Consider the following 27,134-nt stretch of genomic DNA (forward strand, 5'->3'; position numbering starts at 1 on the left):
TGTACTTGACCCGACCCGGCATGGTCCATTTGGGTTGCATGGCATCCTGCATTTGGATAGACTAAATGAGAGAATTAACACTTGTGGTTTATTAATATATTATAAGTTCTAATATATTAATAGTATTATTTAATTAGTATTGATCAAGAATTAATCTAGAATTAATTAAGTGATCAAATGGTGACTAATTAAATATATGGGTTGATTATGTAAATCATCCATAACTTATATAGTGGGCAAAAAGGCTCCATGGATAATCAAGTTGGGTTAAAACCATTGGATGCTCCAAGGAGGCTCCATGGGAGTTACAAACCCATGGGTCATGGAAATGAAGAGTCATGCCACATTAGGGTTTACATGGCGTAACCCTAGATGTGACACACTATATAAAGAACATCATACTCACCAAAATCGGTTACACATAGTGACAAGAGGGCTTGACCAATTTTAGAGTGTTACACATTCTCTCCAAGTTATTCCAAAGCATTTGGTGTTGTGTGAAGCATTTGAGGCAACACACTTGGGGTGCTAGGCTCTCAAGGTTTCAAGGAATCATAACAACAACAAGGTATGTATTTCTAGCTATCTTTTATATTATAAAGTTCCCCGTGTATGCTAGATAGGTTTATGAACCTTGGAAAAAGTATTTTTCATGTATCTTAGAAGAACATAATCCAAGGTTTTCTAGGGTTGCATGTACACTTAGGAGTGTTAGAATTGCTCAAAACCCATCAGTGGTATCAAAGCCTAGGCTTGTTTGTTTGATACTTGATGCAAAATAGTGAAAAAAAGTCGATTTTTTATTGTCTGCATGCTGAACTCGCCGACTCCATGGGGAGACTCGCCGAGTTCATGTGAAAACTCATCCTACTCGTCGAGTAGGTTCGTGCACTCAACGTGTAGGAGCCTCAGAATGCAGTTTTTTGACTTTTGCTGCTGGAAATGGACTAGAAACATTACCCTAAACTATTTTGGTGTTATTAAACCTGTTTTAGATGGTGTAATGGTTGTTCTAATCCATTTACAATGGCTAATATGAAAATTCCATGATTTTATGTGTTCTTGAAATTTTGATATTCATATTCATGTTCTTATGAGTTTAGATGATCATAGGAATTATGTGTAACTTCTTGCTAGTTTTAATTCTTGATCATTATGTGTTTTAATGGAATCCATAATTTGTCCTCAAGTTATGGATTACCAAAAGTTTTATCTTTTAATGTCCATTAAAGAAACACATAGGTTACATAAAATGAAGAGTCACTCATTTTAATGAACCAATTAATCTCATAACTTATGAATTGAAGAGTTTTGTTAAGTTACAAAACTTGCCCTCAAGTTTTGGAACTTGTAAAGTCACCTAATTAACTTTAGTTCCAACCCCTACAATTTTAAATGTTAAAATTCAACCCTTATACTTTATAATATTATAAGTTTAATAATACATACATACATACATACATACATACATATATATATATATATATATATATATGTATAAGATCAAATAGTTTTACCGTTTGTAGGCCTCATTCACGAAGCCGGTCTATAAGGGGGGTATAAAGTTGTTGCCTATAAAATGGCAGCTTAATGGGTGTCCACTCTCACCCACCGCTTCCTTGACTGGTGGAGGGTCGTTAGCCGAACGGGTAGGACAGTGACATAAAACTTCTCATTAAAAAGTATAATGATTATTATAAAGTAACTAAATGCTTTATAGATTCCCAATCTTAGTTACTTTAGGAAAAATGTGAATAAGGTGCTAATCCATGAAATTACACTTTGCACTTCGATTAAGTCGTTGGTGGAGCGTGTGTGGTTTACCGGCACACTAACTTGGACTTAACAAGGTACGCAAAGGGTGACTTAAGGTTTTTCATATGGTCGGTGGAACGCGTGTGGTTTACCGGCACATCGATTAAGTGGAAAACATTAAGGGTACCAAGTAATTTGCATGATTACTTCACACCTTGTTTTGTGATTCTCGGTATCCCAGTCACAAAACATGAAGGGCACACTCGAGATTGAAACATGCCATTGAAAAGCTCAATGAATCTCAAAAGAATCTAGGAATTTCTAAAAACCAAATAAAACCTAGTAATTTATATTACGTTTTCATGGTGGAAATTGGTGAATCGTCATTCACCTACCTTTCAAATATGTTATAGCTTGGATTACGGCATCCCTCTTCTGAGTTGTAATATATTGTGATTGGATCCTAGCCATAATATTACATTTGGGTGTTTTATTAAGGACTCTCTATATCTAAACTAAACTTGTTTTCTTCTTTTCAGATGTCTTCCAACAATGCTACTCCTGGCTCAAACCCTACTGGCTCCTTCTCCCTCATGAACCTTTATGGGAGAGTCATCTTTGATGGATCCAACTTTACTGACTTGATCAGAAACATCAGGATGGTCACTTGATACGAGAACAAGGAATATGTTCTCGACAAGGAGCTCAAGGTGCCTGAGCCAACTGCTACTCTTGAGGAGTTTGCTGAATATGAGGCACATGAAAGGGATGCTACCAAAGTGGCATGCATCATGATGGCCACTATGACAGTCGAGCTCCAATAGTCCTATGAGGACTACTATCCTTTTTAGATGCACCAGGATTTGATGGACCGCTACCATCAGAGTGCTCGTCCAGAGCGATATGAAATCATCTCCTCAATGATAACAACCATATTGAAAGATGTTGAACCCATCACAGGCCAGATGCAGAAAATGCAAAGGTATGTGGACCGTCTGATGAAGCTGAATGTGAACTTCCTAGAGGAGTTTGCAATAGATATCATTTTGCACTCCTTACCATCGTGTTATGATCAATTCCACATGACACACCACATGAACAAGGAAGAAGTCAACCTTAGCAAACTTCAGGGACTCCTTAAGACCGCAGAACCAGGTCTTAAAGGTAAATCGGTTGTTACCACTTCTACTCTTACACCTTCTTCTGGTCCTAAAGAGGCTGAATGCTTCTACTGCCATGAAAAGGCGCACTGGAAGCGGAACTACCCAAAGTACCAGCAAGATTTGAAGGATGGGAAAGTGAAACCCAACCATGTAGGTATTTAAACTATCTTATCTAATAATTCACTCTATTCTAACTCTTGGGTCCTTGATACCGGCTGCGGTATTCATATTTGTTCTGATTTGCAGGGACTAAGAAGAAGTGAGAATGTGGAGCATGGATTGGAGTTTATAATTTGGAGTTTATAATTTGTTGCTAAATAGTGGGTTTACTTTAGATTTGAATAAATGTTGTTATTCACCAGAAATGGCAAGAAATGTTATTTCCTTTCATGCTTTGTACAAACAAGGTTTTACCTTTTCTTTTGATAATGAAATTGGTGAAATAAATGCTTTCTTTAATAATGTGTTTTATTTTAAAGCATTACCTTGTGATGGTGTGTATGAAGCTGTGTTTGTTGTAGATAATTTAGGAAATAATGTGTTGTGTATTGATTCTACAAATGATAATAACTTAGATAAAGCATCATTATGGCATTGTCGTCTTGGACATATAAGCAAGAATCGCATAGGCCAACTCCAAAAGGATGGACTTTTGGAATCATTTGACCTAAAGTCAGATGATAGTTGTGAATCATGCTTACTTGGAAAAATGACAAAGTCACACTTCACTGGTTCTTGTGAGAGGGGTGAAGGGTTGTTGGATCTTATACACACGGACGTGTGTGGACCCTTCAAACATGCCACAAGAGATGCTAATCGTTATTATTTGACTTTTACTGATGATTACAGTAGATATGGATATGTCTACTTAATCAAGCAAAAAATTAGAGACGTTTGAAAGGTTTAAAGAGTTTAAACAGGAAGTAGAGAATCAATTGGGCAGGAACATAACGATGCTTCGATCTGATCACGGTGGTGAGTATCTTAGTACAGAGTTCCTCGATTATCTGAGGGAATGTGGGGTTGTCTCACAATTGACACCGCCCAGGACACCATAGTTGAATGGTGTAGCTGAGAGTCATAATCGAACCTTGTTGGACATGGTTTGTTCCATGATGAGTCGAGCTACGCTACCAATCTCATGTTGGGGGTATGCCTTAGAGACTTCCGCCCATATCCTTAATCTGCTCCCTACAAAGAAGGTTGCCAAAACACCTCACGAGAAGTGGACTGGAAAAGTTCCTAGTCTAGCCCACATCAAGATTTGGGGTTGCAAGGCTTTCGTGAGACGCGAGACTCACGACAAGCTCGAACCTCGAAGTGAGAGGTGTATTTTCATCAGCTACCCACAAAAATCCTTTGGTTACCTCTTCTACAGACCTAGTGAAACTGTGGTCTTTGTAGCAAGGAGGGTTGTCTTTGGAGAGAGAGAGAGAGAGTTCATAAGCCAAGGAAACAGTGGGAGGCAAATTGACCTTGAAGAAATTCAAGAGTGAAGTGGTGAAGGAACCTTAAACCTAGCAGTCAATTTGAGGAGGAAACTCCTGTTGATCCAATTATACCTCCAATTGTACCTCTGAGGCGTTCCACAAGGGTTAGGAATGTACCTGAGCATTACTATGGTTTCCATATTACTGCGGAAGGTGAGACACTTATAAGTGAGGGGACATTGGTAACTCTTGATGAACCTAACAACTATGCGGAAGCCATGGCAGGCCCCGAGTCTGTTAAATGGAAAGAGGCAATGGATAGCGAGATACAGTCCATGTATGACAATCAGGTCTGGGACTTGGTTGACAATGTACCAGGTCGTAAGACAATTGGGTGCAAATGCATCTTCAAGAAGAAGACCTACATGGATGGTAATGTACACACTTATAAGGCACGACCGGTTTTAAAGGGATTTTCTCAAACTCTAGGAGTTGACTATGATGAGACCTTTTCACTAGTAGCCAAGATAAAGTCTATTAGGGTATTGTTAGCCATTGCTGCATTTCATGACTATGGAATATGGCAAATGGATGTCAAAACCGGTTTCCTTAATGGAAAGTTGGCTGAAGATGTTTACATGAATCACCCAGAGGGTTTTGTCAGCATAGAGTACCCTAATAGAGTGTGTAAGCTTGAGAAATCCATCTATGGATTAAAGAAAGCACCTCGCATATGGAATCTTTGCTTTGATGAGAAAGTCAAAGAGTTTGGCTTTTCGAGGAGTGAAGATGAATCTTGTGTTAATGTCAAGGCTAGTGGGAGTATAGTTAGCTTTATGGTACTGTATGTGGATGACCTACTACTCATAGGAAATGACATCCTAACCTTGCAGGAAGTTAAGTCCTGGCTTGGGAAGTGTTTCGCTATGAAGGACCTTGGAGAAGCTGCCTATATTATAGGGATAAGGATTCTGAGAGACCAGAGTAAAAGACTAATTGGGCTTAGTCAAAGTACATACTTGGAGAAGGTGCTGAAGATATTCAGCATGCAAGATTCCAAGAAAGGAGAGTTACCCATCCAGAGTAACGCTAGACTGAGTAAGACTTAGAGCCCGAGTACCGAGGTTGAGATAGCAGAAATGAGTCGAGTACCTTATGCTTATGCAGTAGGCTCAATCATGTATTCTATGACCTGCACTCGTCCTGGTGTAGCCTTTGCTTTAAGCATGGTTAACAGGTATCATGGGAACCCTGGTAAGGCTCACTGGACATTGGTAAAGAACATTCTCAAGTACCTGCGAAGGACTAAGGACTGGGTCCTTACCTTTGGTGGGAATGATGACTTGTGAGTTGTAGGGTATAGTGATGCTAGCTTCCAGACTGATATGGATAATTTCCATTCTCAGTCGGTCTGGGTCTTCACCTTAAATAGAGGAGCAATCTCTTGGAAAAGTTCCAAGCAGAAGACAGTGGTTGATTCAACTTGCGAATCAGAGTATATAGCGGCAAGCGAGGCAGCAAAGGAGGCTATATGGCTAAAGAACTTCATTGGATACCTTGGAATTGTACCAGCTATAGCGGAGCCCATAGAGATTTTCTGTGATAGTGAAACTGTAGTTGCTTTAGCAAAGGAACCAAGGGATCACGGGAGATCCAGACACATTGAAAGAAAATACCATTTCAACAGACATCGTATAGAAGAAGGACTCCTCGTGCCAAAGAGGGTATCGTCGGGTGAGAACCCGACAGATCCCCTCACGAAAGGACTGGGTAGGGTTAGGCATATCCAGCATGCAAGGAGCATAGGGCTGAAGGATGATATTAGTTTTAGTAGTTAGATAATTTTGAAATTTGTAAAGTGTAATTGACATTTGATGATGAATAAAAGTTGTGTTTATTTATGAGTAAAGTGTTGCTATCCCTTGTCAATCATTTACTATTATTTCGTTTTCATGTTTTGACTTCCAGAATATTTATGTTGAGTTTTACATATTATTCAAATTACCCACAATCAGTCATATGTTGGAAGTAGATATGAAGTAAGACTGTTATGAATTGGTTGTAGAGGTCTAAGATGTTGGACATAGCCTCAACACTCATGAGTGCTCATAAGTTCTGAGCATTGGATTAAACCCACGCTCGCTGGTATCACTTCATGGAATTTATCTCGAGTGATCGAGAGACGGTAATATCATATATGTCTTCAAACCTAGAGATATGACTTGTTGACTATGAGTTAGTTATGCATTGATCGAGTGAAAACGCATTGGTAACTCGATGTTATAAAACGTGCGGTTGTGTGTAATTTAACAAGTAGAAGATCAATCATATGAGTCGAAGTTTATATCTTCCTTCTTGGATTAGAAGTGATATCTGGGCCCCTCGATGATTTTTTTTGACCCATGTATCGGGCCCGGTCAGAACTAAGTTGATATGTTCAATTAAGTTCTATGTCAAACAAATCGGAAATTAGGAAACAAACTGCTAGACAAAAAGTAAGACAATGTTCCATGTATTTGTCCGGCTGATATCTAGAACAGAGGATTATATGATCACTTATCAGAAATGGCGTATCATCATCTTCTCGGTTCCGAGATACCTTGAAAAGAGCTACGATTGCCAATCGGTTCCTGAAGTCATTGTTGCAGTTATAGTTATTATACTAATCCAAGTAGGAGACTGTTGGATCAGGTGTCTTAGTCCATAACTATTTCTGGTATGCACTTGACCCGACCCGGCATGGTCCATTTGGGTTGCATGGCATCATGCATTTGGATAGACTAAATGAGAGAATTAACACTTGTGGTTAATTAATATATTATAAGTTCTAATATATTAATAGTATTATTTAACTAGTATTGATCAAGAATTAATCTAGAATTTAATTAAGTGATCAAATGGTGACTAGATAAATATATGGGTTGATTATGTAACTCATCGATAACTTATATAGTGGGCTTAAAGGCTCCATGGATAATCAAGTTGGGTTAAACCCATCGGATGCTTCATGGAGGCTCCATGGGAGTTACAAACCCATGGGTCATGGAAATGAAGAGTCATGCCACATTAGGGTTTACATGGTGTAACCCTAGATGTGACACACTATATAAAGAACATCATACTCACCAAAATCGGTTACACATAGTGACAAGAGGTCTTGACCGATTTTAGAGTGTTACACATTCTCTCAAAGTTATTCCAAAGCATTTGGTGTTGTGTGAAGCATTTGAGGCATCATACTTGGGGTGCTAGGCTCTCAAGGTTTCAAGGAATCATAACAACAACAAGGTATGTATTTCTAGCTATCTTTTATGTTATAAAGTTCCCCATGTATGCTAGATAGGTTTATGAACCTTGGAAAAAGTATTTTGCATGTATCTTAGACAAACATAGATCCAAGGTTTCTAGGGTTGCATGTACACTTAGGAGTGTTAGAATTGCTCAAAACCCATCAGTTATGAGTTAGGCGATATTGAACAATATATATCCTAGTCCTAAACGCATCATATCCTAACTTTTATAGTGTTCTATTAAGTTATTTATAAATAGAGGTTTACCAAAATAAGCAAACATTCGCAAATTTCAAATTGTGAAAATTAGCAATACTTGTAACGAATTTTGTATAGTGTTACAGTGCCATAAAATATTCCTATAGTATTTTAATTTCATGTTTGGTTCTAGAGTTTCTCTTGTATTTATTGTTGCAAAAGTTTTAGACTTGTTACAACACCAAGGTCACTCCCGAACACATTTTGGTTGTATCTCAGATAAATATTGTTGATCATGCTATATTTATCCCAGATATGACTACATAACTGCCTAGGTTTAACCATAGTGTCCAACTTATCCAAATACTTTTATGTAGTTCTTATTGTGATAATGTTTCTAGTATGTATGCATGTTTGTATACTTCTTATAAAATACTTTTATTTTAAAAGAATACTTTTGGTTAGAGCGATTCGGCCCCATTGTGTTTATAGATGTATATCTTGTAAGGTTTGAGATACTTAGTTCACTATAAACAATGCTCTGATACCAATCTGTCACACCCCAAATTGGAACGATCGACAGAAATGTTCAGGGGCAGAGGACGTCATGTACAGTATCGTAACCATTGTATAATAGTAATCAAAGAAAACACAAACACTACATTGATAAAGTGTAGTTTGTACATATGTTGTATACATAGCTTGTATGACTTCAAAAGTGTATAGCAAAAGTATAAAAGACGCGACTCTACAAAGCTCCGTCTTCTCAAAACCTGTGCGTATACCTGTCTACTGGTTCCCTGAGAATACAAGTGATTTTTAAAGTGTATCAAAATTTAAGTTGGTTAGTTCGTAAGTATATTTTTATGATGTAAACTTGTCATTGTTACTTGAAAAGCGTTAATATGTTCCTCCAAAAAATCCAATATTTTCCTTAGTAAATGAAATGTAGTCTTAGGCCTGAAGACCAAAATGTATGTTTGTTATTGTACCCTATAACAATGTACTATAGTCTTATTAAAAATAAAACTATATCATGAATGCTTCTTAAATTTGTGTATTGTACTAGTGTATTCTGTACTAGAAAGTAGCTTATCATCGTAGAGTTTGTATGAAAACCTTTTGTATGAGTGCCTGGAATCCACCAGTTGTAGTGTAAAATAGTGTACAGTAGTTTCATTATTTAAAATAAAACTTTTGAAGTAGTGTTAATCACGTAAACAACGTTTAGTTTATACTATTGTGAGTTTCATATAACCATGCTAATATGACCTAGTCGCCTTTATGACGTTCTTCAGGCGTCGGAATGTTATGACATTGTTCAACCCAGTCCTGTCGATCTAGTTGTTGCAAGCAGCTCAGGTGCGGGAGTGTCAGTCCCGTTTAGATCTATACACAAATTCACGCTCTCCCTCCAGAAGACTCTGGTTATAATTTATAGGACTTGAACATGTACCCTGATGGGTACAATGAAGTAGTGTCTCACAACCCTGTATTAACTAGTTTAAGTGTAGTTTAATAGTGTTCCCTTGTACTTGAAAATGTATGCATTACCTTGTAGTAGTGTACATATGTAATGTAAAATAATTATACATAAATAATTATTTTAGTAGAGTATTCTTGAAATAGTGAAATAGTATATATGTTCCATAAACTATTCGTATTATTGTTTATATAGTTATTCATGTATAATGTTTTCTTGAATTTAGTAGAATAGCATAGTGATTTCCAAACTATACCTATTATAGTTTGTATGTATGTTCTGTGTGTATTGAGATATTTATGAAAAATACCCCTTATGCTCAGCATGTTAAAAAAGGGTTAAAGCTTTATACTTACATATATAGACCATATATAAATATATATATATATATATATATATATATATATATATATATACATATATATATATATATATATACACACACACACACACAATTATGTTTGAGTGAAATCATAGTTGAGAAAGTTGAAATAGTTCAAGTTAGTTCGTAATAGTTTAAAATAGCTTTAATTCGTTTGAATGTCAACACAAGACTTCTTGGGTTTTACTTGTACCCCCCCCCCCCCCCCCCTAAAAATATTGAAAAATTGTGAAAACGTTTGGGTATGAACTCACATTGAATGCGTGTTCTTGATAGGATACGAAGTGGTTGCGGTGATCCTTAGGTTTAGAACATGTGTACAAAGTCATACCCTTATAATAATTATACACGATATCGTATTTAAATTAATAAGATATTAATTTAAATAATAATTAATTAATTAAAGTGTTAGACAACACTTAATAATATAAGAAATACTTACAAAAATGGGTTAAGGAATTATTTGGAGATATCCTATGCGTTTTCGGTCTATCCCTCACTGAAATCCCTTGCTTTCGGTCAAAAACATCAACCGAGAACCAAGTCCTCGATCTTAAAGGGTTCTCGGTCTGAGTGAGTTCTCGGTCTAGGTGCTTTTCATTCTAGCTTGAAGATTTGAAGATTGTTCTTGGTGTTCTTGGTGAAATTAAGAATATTTGAAGGATTTTGTTTGAAGATTTGAAGATTCTTGGATGATACTTGAGAGCAAAATGAGTGTGTTTTCGGTTTGAAAAATGGGAAATGACTTATGTTTCTGAGTGAATATATATATATATATATATATATATATATATATATATATATATATATAGAGAGAGAGAGAGAGAGAGGGTTTTCGGTCTAAGGGGAGTTTTTGGTCAAGGGGAGTTCTCGGTCGGGTTTGCGGTCCGAAAGTGATGTTCTCGGTCTGAAGAGTAGGACCCTTCGCATGTTCTTGGTTCTAATTTGGCTCAAAATTTTATTTTGGTCTAAGTGTTTATAAATTCCAAAATAATAAAAATACATATATAAGAAAGAAATTTCCATTATTAACCAAAATTTATAATTAATTGACTTTTATATTGATGTAAATGACTTGAAAATGACGGGTTGTTACAGTCTATCAATCTCCGATTTCTCTTGTTAGTGCTTTTAAGAAGTCTAGTCTTCCAAGCGTATGGAGTTTTTTCTTTGGAGTTACTCCTTGCTGCTTAACTAGAAGGATTTTTGGTCTTGACAAGAGAAACTTCAATTCTATTCCGTTATGGATGGTCTATATTATGACATGAATGTCGATTATGCTTCGTTGTTGTGCGATGAGTTCACTTCGTAGATCAAACACTCGAAGAAGACTACTAAGACAGCTAGTGCTCATTTTTTTAGTCTGATTTTGTGAACAACGTATAGTCAAGCAGGAATTCTGGTTCTTAATGATGTTGTGGTTGCCCAGTTCTTGCATCTCAACATTCCTAAAACAACTACTGATGATCCTGTTGTATTTATGTTTGTTGGAAGTATTCCTGATGCCATGCTCCAACTAGTGGCTAATTCGAACCAATTACTGATCCAATACAAAGCAGCTATGAACCTTACTTCTTCGTGTCCTATTACGAGGAAGGTACCGTTTTCAAGAAATCTAAGAAGTTAAAGATGAAAACTAAGCCTAGTGGTGTTGTTCTCAAGGAGATTCCTGATGAAGTTGTTCAGGAAACGAAGAAACGAAATGTTGTTGGGGTGTTGAAACATTTTAAAAAGCTTAGGGCTTGAACAGTAGAAGAAACTCTACCACAACTCTGCTAAAGCCAAATACTTTTAAAGCAGATAACGACTGTGAAGAGACAGCAGATGTAGTTTTTGTAAATGATGATCCTACATTTCATGTTTCAACAAGAAAGGATGCTATCGTTGAATCGAATATCCAGTAGACATACAATCTTGATGTCACTATAAACGCATCTAATGTGGATAGAAACATCGATTGTGGTGCAACAACTTCAACTTCACTTCCTGAGAAGACAAATGTAAATTCACCTGAAGTTCCTAGTTCCAAGTCCAATATAGAGGAGGATAGGTCTTCAAACATTGTTAAGAACTTATCTAATAAGGACTGAAAGTATTAATATCGGTGATGATACTTCGACATTTGATCTAGATACTTCAACTATTCTACCACCACCACCAACTTTGACTATCATACCAATAACTCTTCCTAGTATTTCTCTTACATTTACAAGTATCATAAATGAGCCTACATCTTCTCTATTATCTTCTCAATCAACAGATCAAGAGACGATGAATATTGAATAAGATAAAATTGTTGAATTTGCTGAGCTTGAGTTCGATCCTAAAGAAGTTGATGTCAGTGAAAACGGGATCATGTCAGCCAAGCAATGAAAAACCCTTAACTCTAAACTCAACAATATTCTTCAGTTTCTCAATGATAATGTTGGGAAGTCTTGTATGAGTGGTGAAGAGGTAAAATTTTTATTGAAGTCTAAAGAATCGAGGACGAAGACTTCAATCAATAATGTTGTTACACATTTTGAAGAATGTCTTGCTGCACAATCAAGTTCTTACAAACATGAAGTCAAGGAATTACATAATATTTCTCGTCTTGCTGCACAACCAAGTTCTTATAAATGTGAATTCAATGAAATACATAATGTTGCTTGTGAAAGGCATACATTCTTTAACCAGGTGGTAACTTCATCAAATGGGTCTATTATTTCATCAAGTTCAAGAATTGATTGATTTGTTTTCAACAGAAGTGACAAAGCATAACAAGTTCTATTTGGGAATTAAGGCTGATGTTAATGTTCCTATGGGAGCCACTCGAACCGTGATTGATGATGTTTGGTCCTTTAATAAAGAATATGCTGGAGATCTGACGCTCAAGAAAGGAATCTTATAGCAAGCTATTTACAAATATTGATAACTCTCTTACGATTTTTCCTAATTCTTTATCAAAGTTTTTATTTTACATCAACAACTTCGATATCTCAAGAACAAATCTCTTATTTGGTATCGTTAGTGGAATGAAGCTTTAAAACTGAACTTGCACCAATCTTGGATCTTGTTTTTCAATTACCCACCAATTCCCTACGCCCATCTATGATCATGTCACAAAGGGAGATAAGGGGGTGGTTCCTCGAAATATGAGAGAGAAGATAAAGGAAAAGTATTTGGGAAGTTGTATTCTACACAAATCCTAACTTCACTCCTGATGAAATCAATAATGACAACTTTTACAACAATTGTTATACCTAATTTTGAAGTCGATATGTCTAAGCTCCAATCCAAGAAAGGTTTGAAAATTATCGGAGGAGGCTCAGGTTCGTCAATAATTAAAGCTATTGTGACTTCTGAACCAAAAGGGAAAGGTAAAGTTATTCATGTTGAATCCATAGCAGAGGAAAAAAGAAGGTTCAAGAGTTGGAGTTTAATAAAACGAAGTAGTTGAACAACATCATGCGAATGAGAGTGAATGGCCCACCTGGTGTTGATAAGGGAGTTCCTAAAACGGTGTGGTGCTATGAAATGATTGAAAGTGTGGCTTATGGTGAAGTAGATGATTTTGATAAAGGACCAAATAAAAACTATGCCATTGAATATTTAGATTTCAATCAAGTAGACTTTACAGTCAATTATTCGATGTTCACTTTTGCTTAATTCAATATTGCTGAGAATTTTAATGATTCTGAGGAATATAAGAAGATGAAGATTCTTTTCCATGTGTTTCTTGGAAAGAAAGAAGAAGACGTCTGGTCCTTGGTGAAGATAGTCAAGCTGATATTGATAACGCCTGATGTTGTGTTCGAAGGAGTATTGCAAAGCTATCGATATAGTGTTGTTAGGGAAAACAACGTTTTATTTGAACTCACCATCGCCGGCTTTCCCTTGATGAATTTCAATGATCTCTTCCCAATTACAAAGATCATGGGGGATTTGAATAATTCCCAAATACAAGACAAACCTTCGTATATCATTGGGTATGGTCACATCAAATTCTAATTAGACTGTTATTTTGCTTATCTAGCATTTGAAGGGTTTTGAGCATTCTAACACTCCTATGGTGTATATGCAACCCTATAAACCTTGGATATATGTTTTCTCTATTATACATGCAAATATTTGATATTCCAAGGTTTCATCCTAACTATCATAATACGAAGCAACTATACTACAATAATCTAGTAGAATGACATACCTTTTGATGTTGTAGCTTGATTCCATGGAGCTTAAGAGCATAGTGCCTCAAGTGCGACACCTCAAATGGTTCACACAACACCACCAATAACTTGGAATAACTTGAGAGAGAAGTTCTTATGCTCAAATCGGCTATCCCTCATATGTGAAACCCTTAGTCCGATTTGTTGAGCCATGGGGTCCTTATATATTATGGCTATTAGGGTTGCACCATGTAACTCATGTCTTTCCATATTCAACATGCTCCACGGGTTAAAACCTCTATGGAGTATCCATGGGTTTAGCCCAACATGAAGAACTATGGATCATAAGCCCACATATATAAGAATGAATGATTTACACAATCAAACGCCATATATTTAATTAGTCTCCTTTTGATCACAAAATTAATCCAAATTAATTCTTGATCAATACTAATTAAATCATATGATTTCATATTAATATATTAGAATTTATAATATATTAACAAATCATAAATATCCTTTTCTCATAAAAGTCTATCCAAATTGTTTCGATGCCATGCAACCCAAATGGAGCGTGCCAAATCGGGTCAAGTACATACAAATTATAGTTATGGACTTAGACACTAATCCAACAGTCTCCCACTTGGATAAGTCTAAAAGTATTATTGCGTATGACTCTACAACCTGACTAGCAATCGTAGCTTTTAAAAGCCGTTGTCGAACTCTGAACAAATCTATGACTCATCCATTAGATAAGGGATCATATATTCCTCCATTCTAGATATCATATGGACTGAGACATAGATTATAATCATTCTCTCTGAGGATTTGTTGTTTCCCGATTTCTGATTTATGACGACTGACTAATTGAACAAATTGAATCAATTCAGGCTTCGCCAAGAACTTAGGGATGTCATCACTAAATCATCGAGGGGCCCACAGATATCGCTTTTATCCCTTCAAAGGTAAAAGGAATGGATAAACTTCGACTCGTATGCTTGTTCTACTACTTGTTGAATCATACACAAAGGTACGTTTTATAACATCGAGTTACCAATGCGGTTTCATATAATCAATGTATAACCAACTCATTCAACAACTCATATCTCTAGGTTAGAAGAATATAAGATATTATCGTCTCATGATCACTCGTGATAAAATCCATTAAGTGAGTCAAATGAGCGTGGGTTTAATCCAATACTCAGAACTTACGAGCACTGATGAATGTTGTAGCAACTCTTTGCTATGTCCAACACCTTAGACATCTACAAGCTGGCTTCATGACAGTCTTGCCTTAACACCTACTTCCAACGTATTATCGATTGTGGATGGTTTGAATAACTTAGTCATTCGGGAAGAATGACCTAGTTATTATGGAAGTCAAAACATGCAAAGTGAAACACAAGAATAATACTAATTCAATATGGCCCCAAGCACCTCTAAGAGTAAATAGAACACCTTTTATTTAAACACCAAATTGATTACTCATTATTCATTGTTTCAAATTTATCAACTTAATACTTGAATTAAAACAATAATTGTCCCATGCTCCGAGCATGTACACTATGTTTTATAAACAATAGTTATGCCATACACCAAGTATGTACACTATGTTTTTCCAAACATTAGTTATGCCATACACCAAGTGTGCACACTAAGTTTGTCTATGATCTTTACTTTGTGAAATAGATCGATTGAACATAATTCCAATGATTCTCATTTCACAGTCCATAATCCTTATCGTAAATGTAAGAATTCCATATTCCTACTGTTGAATCATAAAAGTGACCCTCTTAAACTTGACCTACCGCAACCCCTTGAAGATCCGCAGTCATGCCACTTCAGGAACCGAATCCGAAGTCATCATCATCAGCAGTTTACTATCTATTTTTCTTAGTTTAGATTTTTATCTGCTTTTCCTAGATTACTCTCTTTTATCCAGTATGCCCTGCATGGCTACATTTAGATAGAAGAACAAGTGTAACCTTTGAGTCTCTATATATAGAACTCAATCTTTCTCTACTAAATATATATCTAATAACACTGCGCATCTTAAATATCATATATTGTGTTATTACTCTCATCTCTTTCTTACTCTCCAAACTCACCATATCTTAACTAGATATCATCTCTCTTCATAGCAAGACATTCTTGACTTAATCACTAAGTTCGATCTCATTTACAAACTTGGTTTGAATGCATTCCTTGTTAAGAATCAACTTATGTGTATACTTGATATAACACCTGTTGTCATTTATATTTCCTTACATTTCTGCACCTAACTCTCTAATTATTTAACTCTTACTTATTATTATTGTTGAGCTTTTATGATCCTTTGAGATTAACTATTCCGCAACTATACTTGTTCTAACATTTTTTCAAGTGTGTCTCAAGTTTTTCTATCAACAATTGGTATCAGAGCCAAAGTGGTTACCTTTTAAAGCAAAAATCTGATTTTCAAATCGCCCTCTATACCACTGAAGCTCATTTCTTACAAAAAAAAAACACAAACGTTTTTTTTAAAAAAAACAAGGAAATATGGCACATGCATTATCTCTCAATGTATCAAACAATGTTGGTGGTTCAAATAGATCACCAATACTTGTGGAAAATGAATATCATCACTGGTCTCAAAGAATTGAAAGATATTTAAGGAGACTTGGAAGAGACATATGGAGATCTGTAGAAGAAGGGCCTCATGTTCCTGTTCTTACTCCAGTACAAACCGACGAAGCCACAACCAGACCAGGAGGAGGTCCACCAGCGTTGAATCGTCCCACCAAGGACGATCTTGACAAAATGGAAAATGACGCTATTGCCTTTTATGAGATTTCTTGTGGAGTTGCGCCTGACAACTTCGACATAATCATAAATTGCAAATCTACAAAGGAGATCTGGGATGTTCTCAAAAATCTGTATGAAGGAACTGAACAAGCTCAAGACAAAACACTTACTACTGCACTCAATGAATTTACAACTTTAAAGCTCATGCGGGTGAAAGTTTGGAGGACTCCTTTAAAGGTTTAGTCTGATAGTCACAAAGCTATCCAATGCTGGCACGATCCGAAGCAACCATGAAACAAATCTTCAGTTTCTAAACAGTTTAGGAAGACACTGGACAACTGCCAAAATGATTGTCCAAGGGGATAGAAAAATCCACTCTCTTTCTCTCTATAAGCTCTACGGTGAAATACAACCTCAAGAGTCTATGGTACTCAAAGACCGTGCAGACTTCGGTGGTCCACTCGCTCTCATGGCTCAATCTCCTCACTCTCAATCATACTCCACTATGTATGACAACCCTCAGCATTCATACAAAGCAGACTCAGAATATGATGATGAAGAAGAATTCCAGAATGCAATTGCTCTCGTCAGCCAACAATTCAATCGGTTACCACCTTCATTCTGAAAGAACCAACAGTACAACAAACCACCTTTCAACCGCGATCCTAACTCTCAAAACAATAACTCTCGTTTCACTAAAAAACCTTACCCACCACCACAGTCTCAAAATACTCAACCCAAGGAAGCACCTCAGTCCATCCAAACTACGGACTCTAGTACTCCTTCAGAAGATAAAAGTGATGTTGTGATTTGTGACAAGTGCAACAAAGAGAATCATTTTGCCAAAGACTGCAAGGCAAATGTAGTTAAAGATAGAGCATTCTATCTCATAATGGCTCAAGAGATGGAAGAAAGGGAAAAAGGAAGAGCATATATTGTTCAAGTAAAAAGAGACCATCAGGTTTGGTCCTCGGGGGATAAGGATGAGAACATCAACAATGCAAAGGAAATGGAAAGATCTGTATGATTGCAACTGCTGATGAGGATGGATCTACAAAGATGGAGAAGAATTACTACTATATGGCGAAAGATGGGACACTCTGCATCGTCGAACAGGTAAAACTTATGATCAAAACTCTTTGTTATAGCATGCATGATTGTCAGCCCTTCATAGACAACCTTAATGACACTTGTGATGCCGTCCTTACAGACTATAACAAAGCATTAGATGAGAAGAACATTGCGTCCCAGGAGATGTTTCACGTAAAAGGATGACTGGACAACAAAAGATTAAAAAAGGCTATGTTAGAAAAGGACTTAATATTATAGAAAGATGAAAGAATGTTGAGTGTAACACAATTAGAAATAGCATTGAATCAGAGAGATTTAGCTCAGAGTGAAATTGTACGTTTAAATCTCTTAATAGAACAATTGTTTAATGAAATTGAATCCATCGAAAATCTTGTTAACAATGGGACTACTGATAATACCTTCAATTGGGGTTGGTCCAATGGGTACTCTACCGCAACGGACTCATCACCCCGATTCAATAAGGACCGTCCCTACCTCCCTCCGGACCGTGAATTCTTGTTACCCATCAATGTCAAAACATTTCCTAAAGATATCAAGGCTCACTTTGGTAGACTTCACGATCTGAGTAACAATTGTGTTATCGAGGAAATTCTCCCTGAATTTTCTAATCCTATAGATAACACAACTATTCCCAGTTCTCATACTTCATCAATCGCTGATGAAGAAATTATCTTGGAAGGTCCCGATGTAACACCGTGAATTTCAAAATAATTTTTCGCATAATATAAAAACACTTTCAATTAATTTTCATAAAACATCAAGTTTAAAACTCCAATCCATATCATACAAAGTCCCAAGATCACATATCATAAAAATCTCATGCGTGTGTACAGATCAAGTCGGCGCCTTCCCACGGTCATCACTAGTACCTGAAACAAACAACACAAACACTGTAAGCACAAAGCTTAGTGAGCTCCCCAAAATACCACACATAACATATATTAGCCACTCGAGGCTATAACTCTGTGGGTCCGTAGACCCTACTCTATGAACCCACTGGTTCTAACTATGGGAACCTTCCGGTTCCAACTCTATAAACATGCACAACATAAATCACATAGAAATAATGCAGTACAACACATAACATACATATAGCATACACATACTCTGTCACATAACTCTGATTACCTACTCAAGGTAAAGTATAGTGAGAAGACTCACCTCGCGTATCTCGAGAACTCGCAAATCCCGGAAGTCACTTGCGCTCGATCCTCTGAGCTATAATCCTCCTATAACACAATATACCTCTAATTAACACTTTCTCAACTAAGGTTGACTACCCCCATCAAGTCAACACTGGTCAACGGTCAACTTTGACCGGACTCGGCGAGTGCACTAGAGCGACTCGGCGAGTCTATACATGTTCACTGACTCCCTAGGATCCTTTTTTGACACGTCGAGTATTCCCCTGAGTCGACGAGTTCCACCTGGCATGAATCGCGGGGCCACCACGACTCAACTCGCCGAGTCTCAAGAATAACTCGGCGAGTTCCAGCTCGACTCAGTCCACCTGTCAACCCTCTCTAACTCTCCCTGACTCACTGAGTCAACCCTTAACTCGGCAAGACCACTCGCTGAGTGGTTAAGGACAATCTTCATGCTACTCGTCGAGTCTGTTCTTCGGACTCGGCGAGTCCATGCCATGCATCAACTCAATCTTGCTTCTGAGGTCAGATCCGTTCCAACAACTCATAGATCTGGCCCTCCCAAGCACATTCATCACGTAAAGTCACAATCTTGGCTACCATGCAACGCCTACAAGGCTTGTTTTGAAAAAATGACCTCTAAAATGGTAACCTAAGTCTCCAACTCAAAAGGAAAGGCATAAAGCATGGCATTTGGGACTCTCTAGACCTACTAAGGTCCAGATCTAGGTACCATATCCCCATGGGACCTCTCACACTCTAAATACAAGGCAAACAAGGCATAAAGAAACCCTAGATTTTACCATATCAAGAAAAACACGAGAATAAGCTCTGAATGTTACGTTAAATAGCTTCTTCTGCTGAAATGGGAGTAGATCCAAGCTCCCCAACTCTCCTAGATTGGCCTTCCTCTTCCTTTCTTGTAAATACACACAAAAATGGTTAATAATGGCCTCTTATCTCACTCACAAGAACTCTCAGCTGCTCTGGTGCTCTCAAGGTCGAAGGTAGCCGCAATAGAGGGGTTTAAGGTCCTTTAAATAGGGCTCAAGGCCGGGAAATTAGGGTTTCATCAAACAGGGGTGACTCGCCGAGTCCATTCCTTGGACTCGCCGAGTCCAGGCGCGAACCCGCGTCCAAATCCGCGATCATACTCGGCGAGTCTAGGCTCCAACTCACCGAGTCTCCTCACAAATTATCAAAAATAAATAAATGAATAATACCTAGGAATCCGGGCTGTTACACCCGAAGTCTCAATGGACATCCCGTCTCTGTCATCAGACCGCAGTATCCCTTACTGCAATCATGAACCTCAGTCTGTCCATTTACCTTCCATCAATTGTCACACCAATGTATCTACTCAGACTTACTGCGCGGTTGTTCAAGGCACCGAACCGCAGACCTTAGTCAAAAGTACTGTGACCATCCAACCAATTCATCATGAATTACCAATAAAATAACTTTGAAGTTGGTCAATGTTCCCTGAATCCTGAACTCTCTAGTTCGGATGAATCAAGTCCTCGTTTTTCAAAATTACCAAGTGTTTCAAGGAAACCGCAACTAAATGCCACAGACTGCGGTTCTCCTAAAACCAAGGCGAAAAAGGCTTTCAAAGGAGAAATTCGATCCTGTGGCAAAAAGCGGGGAAATCTTCCAAAACAAAAACAACTTGTCAAAATTCCTAAGTCTAAAAGTCCAGAAAAACTTGTTTTCTCAAATTACCTGTTCAAAAACTCTGCAGTCAAGAAAACTAAGAAAAAGGAATCTACGGTTTCTAAATTCATCCCAAGTCCATCTGACACAACCCAAAAGAAAGTAAAGTCTTTTCGAAGTAATGGTTTTCAAATCTATTTCTTACATGACCCAAAATGGAAGGGTATTTTGCCAACTCTAGCACTCCTAAAGTCAAATCAAAGTCTTAAGAAATCACTTCGCAAAAGGTCTACACGTGCTCTTACACCTGCGGAATTCACTTTTTCAAATCCTAATGTCAGACCTTACAACCCTCGGACTGGTCACAAGCATACTTCCTCACAAAGACCACTAACTAAACAAAAGGTAAAAACAAATGTAAAAAGTCCAATTTGCAAATGTCAGTGTTAAAAGTTTACTTTTCATATCAAATCACGCTCTTTTCAAAAACCTCGTATCTTTTCTCAATCTCACAAAACTCCAAAAAATCTCAAACACCCAGGACTAGGTCTAAAAGTTGACACAAAACCTGTCCCTGCAACCTCGTATCATGTATCAACTAAAAATTCTTTTGTTGCCCCAGGCTCCAAACTCGTTTGGGTGCCTAAACTGACCGTTTAATTTTCATGCTTTGTGCAAGGAGGACCAAGATGAAGAATGGTTGATCGACAGTGCCTGCTCCTTGCACATGACTAGAAGGTTAGAATACCTTCGTGATTTCAGGCCAATTTGTAACGGGGGTAATGTCACATTCGGCAACAACACGAATAGGATCATCCGAGATTACGGTGTTCTTACTACTAGAAACTTTTCTATTCAAAAGGTAGCCTATGTAGCAGGTCTCAAACACAATCTCATCAGTGTTGGCCAACCATGTAAGCTAGGCCATTGGGTTGAATTTGATAACCAATTCTGCTACATAATGACAAGCGATAGGAGCACTTTCCTGATCAAATCCATATCCGAAGGTACTATGTATCCTCTGGATGTCTCTTTGATTATCAGAAAACCGTAGCTCTGCTTCCTATCAAAAGTCATATCCGAAGTTAGTTGGCTCTGGCATCACAAGCTTGCTCATCTCAACTTCCGGTATATCAACAATCTAGTCACAGGGGAACTTGTCCGAGATCTCCCTATTCTTAAGTATCACAATGACACTCTCTGCCCTACATGTGAGTGTGGCAAACAGTCTAAAGCAAGTCATCCTATGGTGATTGATTCCTCAATCTCAGAACCACTAGAACTTCTTCATATGGATCTGTGTGGTCCATCCACCATAGCCAATATTCACCATAAGAAATTCATCCAGGTTATAGTAGATGACTTCACTCGTTTCACATGGGTCTTCTTTCTCAGACGCAAGTCAGAAACACCGCAAGTACTCATCAATTTTATCAAGGAGATAGAACTTCAAATCAAACTTCCAGTGCGTCGCATCCGTAGTGACAATGGTACCGAGTTCACTAATCATCATCTCAATAGTTTCCTGGCTTCCAAGGGCATAAGTCACAGTTTTTCAGCTCCATACACCCCACATCCGAATGGAGTAGTAGAGCAAAGGAACCGTACTCTGGTAGAAGCAGCCAGATCTATGCTCAATTTTGCCAACCTTCCTCCCTACTTCTGGGCCGAAGTAGTGGCCACAACATCCTTTGTACATAATCGAAGCATTGTGTGCAAACGTCTCAGCAAAACACCATATGAGGGCCTTAACAAAAGTAAGCCTAATGTTTAATTCTTTCATATATTTGGGTGCAGATGTTTTGTGATTAACAAAGATCATCTCAACAAGTTCTCACCAAAATCTGATGAAGGCATTTTTCTTGGTTACTCAACAAACAAAGTAGCCTATACGGTTCTTATAAGACGTACGAGACTAATAATCGAAAGCTTTGATGTGAAGTGTGATGATTCTTATGTCCGCAACACTGCTCCCTCCGCCAAGTTAACTCTGGCCGATCCCTTTCCATTGGGAAGAAAAAGCTTTTTTTGGATATCCAATGTTACCATTGTCAAAGTCCATGGAAGTTTGGGAAGTTGATCCTCTAATCAAATTTGCTTTACCAGTATTCCAAATCATTGTTGATTCAGCAATACCTAGAAAATAGATAAGATCATTAAGGGTCATGTCATAGTCTGTTTCATAGTAGTCCCAAAGGAAACTTACTATGTGACTTAGAAAGTGATTGACACCCAACTCTCCCGGCTTGTCAATATATGACTTCATCTCCAAGATGTGAGCACACATAGACCTTGCTTGCCAATAGGGCTTGAGTGACCTTTAACTTGTGGGTTAGGGAGAATAATTGGAAGAGGTGGAGGAATTGAAGTATGATTTCCATGATCCAACAACGGGACATCATCTTCATTAGGAAAACTTTTTCCAAGAGATTTGAGAAGATCATAGTTGTCTGAACCAGACATCTATAATGGGAGAAATTCAAGTTAGTTGATTTAAGTCCTTAATATAACACCCAATATGAAATATTAAGGCTAGGACCCAACACAATATGTTATAACTTGGAAGAGGCATCTCGTAATCCAAGCTATAAAATATTTGAAGGTAGGTGAATGAGGATTCACCAATTTCCACCATGAGAAACGAAATGATTTATTAGGTTTTAATTGGATTTGAAACTCCTAGATCTTTTGAGATTCATTGAACTTTTCAATGGCATGTTTCAATCTCGATTATGCCATCTCAAGTTTGTGACTGGGATGCCGAGGATCACAAACAAGGTGTGAATAACCATGCAAATATACTTGGTACCCTTACTATTTATCACTTAATCGATGTGCCAGTTGACCACACACACTCCACCGACCCTGTGATAAACATTAAGTTACCCTTTGCCTACCTTGTTAAATCCAGGCTAATGTGCCGATTAACCACACATGCTCCACTACCGACTTAAGCAAAGTGCGAAGTGTAATTTCATGGGTTAACACTAAATTCATATTTTCCTAAAGTAACTAAGATTGGGAATTTATAAAAGGTTTAGTTACTTTATATTTATCATTATACTTATAATGATGGGAGAATTATAGCCCTTTTCCTATCCGTTTGGCTAACGACCCTCCACCAGTCAAGGAAGCGGTGGGTGAGAGTGGACACCCATTAAACTGTCATTTTATAGGCAGTAACCTTATACCCCCCTTATTGACCAACTTCGTGAATGAGACCTACTAACGGTAAGACTAACTTTTTTCTTATACACATATATTACTAACTTATAATACTATAAAGTATAATATTTGAATTTTAACTTTTAAAATTCTAAGGGTTTAACTTGGAATTAAAGTATTCATGAGGGGAAACTTTACAAATTCCAAAACTTGAGGGCAAGTTTTGAACTATTCAAAAACTTTTGAATTTTCATAACTTATGATTTTAATTAAGGTTTTAAAACTTTTATGAAGAGACTCTTGAACATCCATAACATGAGGACAAGTTATGGAGTTCATAAAACAAAAAGACTCTTTAATTGTGTAACATATGCATTTTAATGAATCTTTGAATGAAATGACTTTGTAATCCATAACTTGAGGAAAACTTATGGACTCCATTAAAATACATTTAGATCAAGAATTAACTAACAACCAATTTGCAAATAATTCCTATGATCTACCAAAACTCATAACTGTGTGAACAATCATATCAACAATTTCAAGAATTACATAAACACACATAAAACTTGAAATTTTGATAACAACCTTGAAATTGGTTTACCATAATCATTACCACATCAAAACAGGTTTTATAAGTCCAAAACAGTTTAAGGTAATGATTCTTGACCAATTCCAGCTTTAAAACTCGAAGATATGCTGTCAGGGGTCCAACTCGTCGAGTGCATGCACCAACTCGACAAGTTGGATGAATTTAGGCATGGACTCGTCGAGTCCCTTAATGGACTCGGCGAGTCAGATGTCCGCACATCATATAAACTTCAATTTTCAGCAATTTCCATCAATTATAAATGAAAACAAGGCTAAGCTCTGATACCACTGAAGGGTTTTGAGCATTCTAACACTCCTATGGTGTATAAGCAACCCTATAAACATTGGATCTATGTTTTCTCTATTATCCATGCAAATATTTGATATTCCAAGGTTTCATCCTTACTAGCATAATATGAAGCAACTAAACTACAAGAATCTAACAGAATAGCATATCTTTTGATGTTGTAGCTTGATTCCATGGAGCTTAAGAGCCTAGTGCCTCAAGTGTGACACCTTAAATGGTTCACACAACACCACCAACAACTTGGAATAACTTGAGAGAGAAGTTATTATGCTCAAATTGGCTAGCCCTCATATGTAAAACCCTTACTCCGATTTCTTGAGCCATGGGGTCCTTATATATTGTGGCTATTGGGGTTACACCATGTAATTCATGTCTTTCCATATTCTTCATGCTCCATGGGTTAAAACCTCAATGGAGTATCCATGTGTTACTCCATGGGTTTAGCCCAATATGAAGAACTATGTATCATAAGCCCACATATATAACAATGAATGATTTACACAATCAATCCCCATATATTTAATTAGTCTCCTTTTGATCACAAAATTAATTCCAAATTAATTCTTGTTCAATACTAATTAAATAATATGATTTCATATTAATATATTAGAACTTCTAATATATTAACAGATCATAAATATCCTTTTCTCACAAAAGTCTATCCAAATTGTTCCAATGCCATGCAAGCCAAATGGACCATGCCAAATCAAGTCAAGTACATACCAATTATAGTTATGGACTTAGACACTAATCCAACAACATTATCATATATTGATCTTTTTACTATATTCAATAAGAAGTCCAAAGCTTCAAAGTCTTTTCTGAAATGGAAATTCAATAATGATGGTTTTGAAGATGCTTATATCATCAAATCAACCTATAGGAGTTGTTTTACAAGGAAAGAATACAAAGGGAGCAAAAAATAAATTCTTCTTTCGTACTGACGATGTTGAAAGATATTCGAATCAAAATCTTTCAAGTATCTATATTCGCATCAACAACTATATGAAGAATACGAATGAAGACATGGTGGGGATAAGGAAAGTCATCATATGGTACATGGAGATTAGAAGAGTTTTGCTACAAGTACTCAAGACTGTAAACTCATATACTGAAGATTTAATATTGATAACAAAAGGGGAGAATGTAGAGTCTTATAAGTTGTGATATATCAAATCTTAGGTAATGGTCTTAATAGATAATTTGTTGTAATATTGAAGGTCAACATGACTTCGACAATGTATGTATTTTACTAGGCACTTATGTAAAGTAGGTACATAAGCCAGTTGTAACTTTTACATCCTTGTGCATTGAGCTTTCTCTCTCTGAAATTGCACTTGTACCCCTTCGGGATAATATGATATGGATCGAGATCTTATTTACATTATGTCTTCGTGTTAACTCTGATTTCTATTACGATTGATTAATTCATCATAAAAACATCTTTACAAGCCCAGATATGTGTATTGTAAAATAGATTTTTTGATATATCTCTTATTAGCATAAGTAATCTAAACGAAAGTATTAGTAGTTGTAAAATAGAGAATGTGCATATACACAATGTCAAAATCTGACTTCATGAGAGAAAGTTATGATTTCTCGAAGTTTCAACGTAGCTGTATACGGCTCGAAAACCGAAATTGAAATCATTCGATTGTTAGCAAAAACAATCTAAACAAAGAGTCAAAGATCTCATCAATACCTACCTGTCGATATAAAGACAATCGAGAACGGATATCGCATGAGAGATTAATGATTTTTATACGGACTTTAACAATCTAAGCCTGTTAAAAATATAACTTTCAAAATAAAGTCAAAATTAGCTGACATAGTCTCAATGAAAGTTTTAGATCCTTTCGATAGCTACGTGTGAATAAAAGATATGTTGAAAACGGAGCTCATATGAAAAAGATATGAATTTTTAAAGAAATCAGAGTTTCTCATACAGGTGCGCGTGCTAACAGGGGACACGACGCACCTCTGACATGCACCAATTTTCCGACACGTGTCACCACTCAAATAAGGCAAGGTCAGTGCCCCAAAAAGTTATGTGGCATGCCCCAACAGAGTGCACAACACGCTTCTTCTTTTCAGCCCTATATAAGCTACATTTTGCAGCCTCATTTCTCACCCCTTTCATCCGGATTCTCTCTGCAATTCTCTCGTATCTCTAGCCCTTTACTCTCTACTTCCCAACCACTTTAGTGAGGCCCTACAGTGTCAAAAAGAAGACATTTAGAACTCCCAAGTCAGAGTTATGCCCGTATAATTTCCCAGTTTTCGCTAAAAGCTTTGTAAGTTAAGCTACACTTATTTATTCAAGTGTAACTTTTAATTATAGTCGTGGTCGTTATTATGAAACTATAATTATGATTTATTGGTGATTCCAAGTCATTATATTGAACTACTTATGGGGATGATTTATAGGCTGGTTTTATTAATGTGTTTAAACTGAGATTTCCAAACAGTATACTTTGTATACCAAACATACCATACCTCCGATATGATCCTACTTGGTTGTTCCTTACTTGATAGATCTTGATGTAGA

The sequence above is a fragment of the Lactuca serriola genome, chromosome 6, assembly GCF_051521515.1.
Source record: "Lactuca serriola cultivar US96UC23 chromosome 6, Lser_US96UC23_V15, whole genome shotgun sequence".
Lineage (NCBI taxonomy): Eukaryota > Viridiplantae > Streptophyta > Magnoliopsida > Asterales > Asteraceae > Lactuca > Lactuca serriola.